The sequence below is a fragment of the Gavialis gangeticus genome, unplaced genomic scaffold (genome assembly GCF_001723915.1).
Source record: "Gavialis gangeticus isolate Ggan-Ray unplaced genomic scaffold, GavGan_comp1, whole genome shotgun sequence".
NCBI lineage: Eukaryota > Metazoa > Chordata > Crocodylia > Gavialidae > Gavialis > Gavialis gangeticus.
In genome coordinates this window covers 23904053-23912655 of record NW_017728996.1, presented here as the reverse complement: position 1 = coordinate 23912655, position 8603 = coordinate 23904053, and the positions used below count along the sequence as shown (strand labels likewise).

Below are 8603 nucleotides of genomic sequence, written 5' to 3'. Positions count from 1 at the left end.
CCCTTTTTAAAAAATTTTTTTTTTTTTTTTTTTTTTTAGGTATCTATGGGTGTGGACAGATATAACAGTTGTATCAATATCAAAATGTAAATACAACTGTTACAGTCTGTATATCCAACCATTTCCTTCAGCTATTTAGCAGAAAACTTCTCTTATTTCAAAATGTAAATGTAAATGTTTTTAGAAGTTATAATGATAGTCATTAAGGCTCCTGGCAGATATTACATTATCAAGCAATAGATAATGTTGCTCTACCACACTTGTTCTACCAGCACTTTTTAGCAAGGAAGCTGGAGAGCTCCTGGCAAGGGCGGTCATCCCCTTACCACCACCTTCAGCTGTGAGAAGTGAGCTCCAAGCTCACCAGCTGAGCTCCCACTGGGTGAAAAACCTGCTCCCCCAACCATTGCACAGAGCAGAGGAAACCTGTGTGAAAAGCGGAAGGAGGGACAGGAGCAGCAGGGTTTAAACTCTCCCAGGAAACTTTATGAGGTACTTTTTCTCTCTCCCCATCTTATGCCAAAAGATAGCTTTCCAAACAAACAGTCGTCCTCCCCCTCTTCTCAGATTCCTCTTACTGTCAGCAAGTAAAGCAGGAGTGGGCAATTATTTGGACTGGAGGGCCACTTCACAAGGGCCGCATGCATGCACACACACACACGCTCCCTGCGGCTGAGCCAGCCATCTGGGCCTCCTGGTACACACATATGCACATGCACGTGTATGTGCGCGCACACACACACACACACACTACTCCTGTGGCCAGGCTCCATCCCCCATGGGCAGAAACTGGCCTCTGCTCTGGCATTGCAGGGAACACTGGGTGGAAGCAGCCCTGCCTACCAACCCAGTGCTGCGTGGTGGCCAGAGCCACCGCCACAGCTGCCAGGGCCCGAGCACAGCTCACCCCAGGCCTGCTGTGCAGTGCTGGTCAGGGTTGCTTCCACCCAACATTCCCCGGGAGAGATGACATCTGGCCCCACAGGCTCTAGGCGCCACCCACCAGCAGAGGCTGGGGCTTGAATGCAGCTTGCCTAAGGCCTGAGGGGCCAGACTGCATCTCCTAGGTACCATGGGTGATGCAGGGAAGAAGCAGCCCCACACACCCCCTAAGCACCAGGCAGCAAGCCCTGAGTGAACTGCACTTGGGCCACAGCCTCTGCTGGTGCAAACGGTGCTGGGCAGGCTGGCAAGGATGCTCCCATGCAGCATCCTCCATGGTACCTGGGAAATGAAATCTTGCCCCACAAGCCCTGGGCAGGCTGAACTCCATCTCCCAGGCCGCCACATAATGCCAAGCAGGCAGGCAGGGAGCAGCACCAGCAGAGACTGGAACCAAATCCGTCACCCACCACCAGAGTCCAGGGCCCAAGAGCAGCTCATTCAGGGCCAGCCACACAGTGCTGCCTGCCCACAAGCCAGATAAAATCAACTGGTGGGCCAGATCCAAGCCATGAACCATATTTTGCCCATCCCCAAAATTAAACCATGTCATGCTGAGGATTTGTTTACAGTCCAGCTCTCACAGGGAAGAGGTATTAATGGCACCTTAAAGCAGCAGCCTTGGAGGCTGATTGGAAAAAGGGAAGAGAAGCAGTGATTCACAACACCTCTTACTGAGGCACCCTGGGGCAGCAGAGTTCAGCATGAATCATGAAGAGTCACCTTGGGAGCAGTCCATCTTGGGGTGCTAGAGGACCTGTCTAAACGCTATCACCCTACGTGCAACAAATTTAAGTAAGATGCAAACGAGCTGCAAAAATAGTCTACATTTTACAAGTAACATTTTTGTGGCTTGTTATAGGTGATAAATTGCTTGAACATGTGGCACATAGCAATTTTTATTGTGCAATTAGCACATTAGATAAATATAATGTCTGTCAGTGGCCTAAGTTACCAACATTTCCTGCATGGATCATTATCTGAGGCCCTCTAGAATTGCACAACAGCAAAGGGCCCAGATAAGGCAAAAATAGATGACAAAGTCTACTTTCTATAGTGTTTGGAAAAAGGCAAGAGCAGAGTTCTGTTGCTATATATAGACTAACCAGCATTGCCCTGGCAAAGTCTTAGGGCTGTGCTTGGTTTACCTGCCACCTGACAGTACAGAGATGCAAAAGGATTCCCTTTCCAGTCCTAAATCTGACTAAGCTACAGTAGGGGTCCAATTTGCAATTATAATCATAACTAAAGAGTCATGATTTTAAGCTAAACTAATGCCAGGTTTCTTTTGCCCTTCATTCTCTGTCTTCATTCATGACCACCCAACATTGCCAATGTGTCATACCTAACACAGTGCTGGCAAGTAGCCCTTGCCAGAAAAAAAAAATCTCTTCTAGCCTCAATTACTGACAGAGAAATTGAGAGGATAGTTAGGGAAAGACTGGTGTCAGGGTTTGTTTGACTGTCCTCAGAAGCTTTGGGTGTTGGCCGCAGCCAAGGATGGGAATTTTGACTAGGATATGCCAATGCTCCTGCTGGGACTAAAATCCAGAGGTTCCTGGTTAGAGGGTTCCAAAACGATTTGGAGAGATTAAAGGGTCCTCTGATTCTATTTGGATTTGGAGATTCAGCCACCAAATCAGGCAGAATCAAATCAGAAACTGAAGCTTCACACAGTCCTAGAAGACAGCAAAAAAAGGCTTACTGATATAGCAAAATAGAAGTACCCCAGACAGCACAAGCATAAAGCAGAAACTTCATAAATCAATACCAAGGCAGCTAGGGAGTTAAAAAATATTTAGGAACAAAAATCTGTGATCCTTATCTTTAGCAAAACTTCTTATTGATTCCAAGAAGAATATTGCTTAAGGAACACAGTTTGGCCCTTGTTTAGCTGTGAGAAATTTGTATTCTGGAACATACAGTAAACTTGCTCTGGTATAAAAATGAAGTTAGTTTTAGCAGCATTAACATTATGAAAATAGGTAGTTTACAATTCTAGAGAGAGATTTGAAGGTTTTTCAAGTCAGAGAAGTCTTTTCACAAAGAAATATCCAACTTTAGAAACAACCAAGAACAAATTTAACCTTGATATAACTCCACTCAACTCAGAGTTGCACAAAGGATTATAATTCAACACCAAAGTTTACCGAAAATGTCTAATTCAAAAGTGACTCAATTTCCAGGTTAATAAATATTCTGTTCTTTTACAACAGAAAATACAATTATGTGTAAAATATCTATTTGGGCTGTTAACTCATGTTTAATAACCCATGTTCATTAATCCGTAAATGAATTAGGTATGTGCTGCTCAAGTAATTCTGAAATCCCAATTTACCTATTCAAGGTGGAAAATCAATACACACTGCTTGCAGAGATTTTATTTCTTGTGACCAGTTTTATATTCAATGTTGTTCAACTGTTTCCAGTAAACATATTTTTTAAGAAATTAGTTATTATTTGCATGTGAAATACTGAGGGATGAATAAGGTAACAAATTAGTTAACATTACAAAAATATTACAAATTAATCCATTTATATTGACTTGCTTCCAACAGCAAGAGCACACTGTAAATGAATGTAAAATTGTAAAAACCATTGTAAAATGAAAAACCATTATAAACTGAAGAACCTTCTCAGAGGAAAAGTGACTTCACATGTAAAACTAGGAGACAGAAATGGTCTTTCTAGATTTAAAAATTAAATCTTATATTCATGCAACTGTCTCAACTTACCAAAAGAGTGCAGTTGGCTATGCCCCTCCTACTTTTTGATACCATATTGCAAGGAAATAATTTTGTCCTTTTATCTCCTTGTTCTCAGGTGTTCTGCCCTAAACACAAAGAAACAAAGTATTCTTGCAAAAGGATTTTGGTTGCAGAAGTAATGTCAACATTACTTACATTTCCAATAATAAATATAACCACTACCACACTAGAGAAGCGCTACTAAACAGGTTTCGGCAAACACATATGTATTCAGCAATTCAATATGTCTTCTGGATTCTCCACCCTTAGGCAAAGCCATTTAAGATTTCTTATCTGATGGCCATAATGCATGTCAAAAGTGTATTCATTTTTCTCTGCAGCCGTTTTAAGAGCTTATCTGCATGGCTGTTGCCATAAAAAACAGAAAAAATTACAAAACTTTCTTTAAAGTACTTTTGGGATTACGCATCATTAAAACACAAGTCAAAGCAGCCTGTGCCATCTCCTGTTTAATAAATGCAGTGGTACAATGTAAATTAATCCCAAAGCTGCTAGAATTTTCTCTATTCTATAAAAGAATTGCCTATGCAGAGGTAAGATACTTATAGCAGACTAATATATCATGCAACACTGATTATCCTTAATTATCTGATTCAAGTTTAATTCTATACTGCAGACCAGGCAATTGACATTATTTGTTACTTAAATGTCAAGTTTTTAATACTTGAATAGTCCATTTTCTGTATTCAGCTTGCGATTCCTTCAAAAGAATCTTTCATTCTCCGCTTCTCTACCAACAACAAGCTTTTCCATAAGCAAACCTTCTCTTTTTAATATGATTAGCTATTGGGCTTTCTATTTTCTAAGAGCATTTTCATATTTACTTTCCTTCTGCCAACAATATAGTATTCATTGCTAAAGCATTTATACAGTTCTACTATCCTAAAAATCGAATGGAATTGTAAATTACCAACCCCCCCCCCCAAAAGTGCCCATTTTACAGAGTACCCACAGTTACAGAGATTGGACTGTCTTCCTTCAAATAACTGTATAATCCTACACAAATATAGAAGCATATGCTACATAATTACAGATGAGGAGGAGCAGATCTATCAGCACAGAGACTAGGGGATTGAAGCAGAGCGAAGTATTGTTCCAGGAACACCTGTGGCCATATAGCCATTAGTTCAAGTAATTAATGGCTACATGGCCACAGGTGTTGCTGGAACAATACAAGGACTTAATGCATAGCTCATTTCTATAAGAACTGCAGTTATCTCTATAATTTTAGACTTTGGTCTTACAATTACTATGCTGTAAATATCTCTTACTGTCAGTACAAAATGTAAAATACTTCTTTTTTTTTTTTTAAGTTTCTGAGATAAGGGTCAACAATACATATAGTCCTGACTTATAACATTGTAAGTGTTAAGTGGAGTCTGATATGAATGCCACATTAACACATCAACAAAAGGCATTGCTTCCCTACAGAAAGCAATATGACCCATCACAAAACCAGAGGTTATGATGACAGGTATGTTTATCCTGTCATGTTTTATTCACTCACAGTATCTCATTACCCCTCACTGGGAATAAGTCTGTGGGTGTGCCAATTTATTAGGAGAAACAATAGCTATTTCACCAGGCTGGTTCTCCATCTCACCTCAGAATGAGTAACTATAACCCAAACCAGGAAAGCTTGAGGCACAGAAATAATATCACTCTCCCTGAATTTTTTAATTTATTTAAGGTTACACTCTTAAAATGGTTTACAGGTCAGGAGAATGGGAGTAAAATGGCTAGTCCTTGCTACCAATTAAAGTGTTCTGCTGTTAAAACAAAACTGTAACCATTGAGTTAAAAATATGGCAACAAAACAGCAGAAGAACCATAAATATTGAATATTTTGCTACTAAACAATATCAATAAAGCTGATCTTTAGAGGACTCTCTCATTTTTATAGGAGATAAAAGCCACAAGTCACACAGTGGCCACTTACCATTGGAAGAAAATCTTAGAAAGGAAGAGTAGTCTTTCAACAGAAAAGAATGAGGAACTGCAGAGGGAAGGAAAAATCCTTAACGGAAAGGGCTGAAAATTAAATAATTCACAGATGTGCTGAGAAGGGAACTGCTGCTTCTCCTCCTGCAGCTATTGATGCTGGTTTGCTGCTGCCTTCTATACCACACCTGTTCACTTACATGGTGTCATACTCCGTGCGCCTTGGGAGTCTCCTTTTGTTTCCCACCAAGAGTACAGCATATCATATTCAAAGAAGACTTCCACCATGGAACCAACATACCTGAGTGAGAGAGTAAAATGCACTACTAAGTTACAAAACAGTCTTTGTATTTCAAAGCTTTTACAAACCTAAATTTAACTCGTGAATAAACTGTAAGGGCATCACCTATTTTTACTGAACTTGGTGTCATTCATGGAGTAAAAGACTACTACTTTTGTCTTAGCACAAAGAGTATCAAAAAGAAGGAAATCTAGGAACAAACATAGTAGTGATATGAGTCAAAGGAATTATGACTTTTTCCCCTCTATTAAAACAATGTCAAGATAATGATATATTTCAGCAAACATTTCACTTCCTGAAATAAGAATATCTATTCACTTTTATAAAGCCAACAAGTGGCACAATCACATTACAGGCTACAGGATGCTTTCCACATTATAATACAAATACTTTAGACTACAGTATTCCAATCACTTCAGATCATCTCAGATGTAGTGCTCTACAGGAAAACATGTTTTTCTTGTATTGTATTTTCAATCTGTTGAACTATATCTTTACCTATATCTTCATCAGAACATCCCTTAAATTTAAGCCAGTTACCTAGGTTTTTGTTGGTTTACTTTTTTAATCAGGATCAGTACAGCATGCTGATACTCTAGGTCCTATACTCTAGGTTCTGCTTCCTTTTGCCTATTATGTTCCCTATTTCAAAAAGAAAGTAACACAATGATTTTATGAAGTTTACTTTGTTGTCCTATTCACAAATAGGACTGGGAGAGATTGGAGACAAAAAAAAACTACAGGGGGTTCAGTAGATGCCTAGAACCCTGAGATTACATCCTGGCACATCAAGAATTATAAAACTACAGGAACAAATAACCTCAATACAATACTGTGCTCATCTACTCTCCATACATACTTCATATCTTATCTTGAAATGATTTACTGCTATAAAAAACATTTCTAACCATTACTTTTGCAAACAGTGATTTCTGAAAATGGATTATTAAACTTTTTGTATTTTGAGACGTTGTTGCCATGGTAAGTCCCTCACAGCTGAGGATGCCAGTGCCTTGGTGGAGGTGGTGCAGCCAAACAGAGTAGAAATGCAGACATCTGTGCATGCCTAGGCATTATAAACATCTTTTGCTTTGTTGGTACGTCAAAAATTACAAGATTTCAAAAATTTTCCCATTCTCCAACTCCCTGGCCCAATGTATATCAATTATTTATGCAAAATGCAACACCTCTAGTACAGGATATTGAGAAGGACCCTCCAAGAACAACAGAGAGCCTGACAGTCAAGACACTCATCTAGAATTGTGGCTGGCAACCTTTTCAAGCCACAGGCCACAACAACCTGGTTCATCTGACACAGGCCAGGTGGCTTTTGTGGCACATCAATGATGAGGGGACTTTCCTCCACCACTTTCCATGCCAGGGCCAGGCAGCTGGGAGCTGTGCTCATACTGCCACTTCTCCAAGACCCTTGGCTCCCCAGCTGGGGCATGAGTGCAGGTACAGCTTGCAACCTATAGAGAACTGTACCTGGACCAGGCAGCTGGAAGCTGTATCCATGCTGCTGCCACCTGCACCACAGCTGGGAGGAAGGAAGGAAGAAGAAATGGCAACAGCATAGATGGAGCTTCCAGTTACCCAGCCCCAGCACAACTTCTCACCAGGTGGAAGCTGTGGCCCATGTGTAGGCCAGAGGGAGGCTAGGGGGTGGAAGAAAGAAGCGGCATCTCCTTGCTGCTTAGCCACAGCATGGGCACAGGCGCAGGAAAAGCCCTCAGGCTCTACTGGCTGTATCTGGTCCCTGGGCCATATGATGCTGACCCCAATCTAGAACATGGAAGAACCAAAGGTGCACCCTAATCAACAAGCTATTGGTGCTTCTGGGGTCTCTCTCTGACTTGAACCAGAAATACACCCTTCCCCAAACACCATTTTCTTCAAAACTAAGCTTTTCCCATTAAAAGTTTCAGTCACAATAAAGCAGCACTTTCCAAAGAAAATCATTTTACTGAAAAATCCTTAACCAGTTTTAGTTCAGATGCAAGCAATACTTACACTGCACAAGCCAAAATGAAAATAAAGACAACTCCAGCATACAGAACACCTTTAAAAGCAAATATAATGGGTCCTATCCCAAGAGAACAAGCCAGATGCTTCATCACAAAGAAAACAAAGCAACTACCACCCACACCCCCTCCCACAGCCAGTTGCTTTGCATACATTTTACCAAATCATAAATGCATAACAGCAGCTTTCCTTTACACCAAGCAAAGAACATCCAGCATATGTCCATTTTGACAAATAAGGCTACATGGCAACGCTACAAGAATTGCAATTATGTACAAACATTAATCAATGAGATGACCAAATGGCTAATGCATCAAGCCACTCACTATAATTGATAAATAAGGTAAAATAACACTCCAACAATCTTGATAAAAATCAAACAGTAATCAAAAAAAAATCAGCTGTTTAATGTCATTTAAATTATAAAAATATTTTTAAAATACACTTGTATTGAACTTAAGCTAAATGTAATACAAAATATGTTAAAAGATCATATGTTTAGGCCTTAAAATAACTTCATAAAATAAACAGCTAGATCCATGAGCTCCTATCAACAGCTTTGAGTTACAGGCTGAATGTTCTCCTATCTCGTGGGAGGATCACTCAGCAAAATCCAAGCGGTCACA

The 8603-nt window shown here is 40.2% G+C and overlaps 1 protein-coding gene across 1 annotated transcript in view; it reads right to left on the bottom strand.

Annotated features, from left to right (window-relative positions):
• ATP8B4 (ATPase phospholipid transporting 8B4 (putative)) overlaps positions 1-5946 on the bottom strand; it is a 247388-nt gene extending 241442 nt beyond the window's left edge. Inside the window, 2 exon segments of the mRNA XM_019504155.1 lie at positions 3678-3775; positions 5852-5946. The gene's annotated coding sequence lies outside the window, so the exon portion shown is untranslated.
• Positions 5947-8603: the final 2657 nt, after the last annotated feature.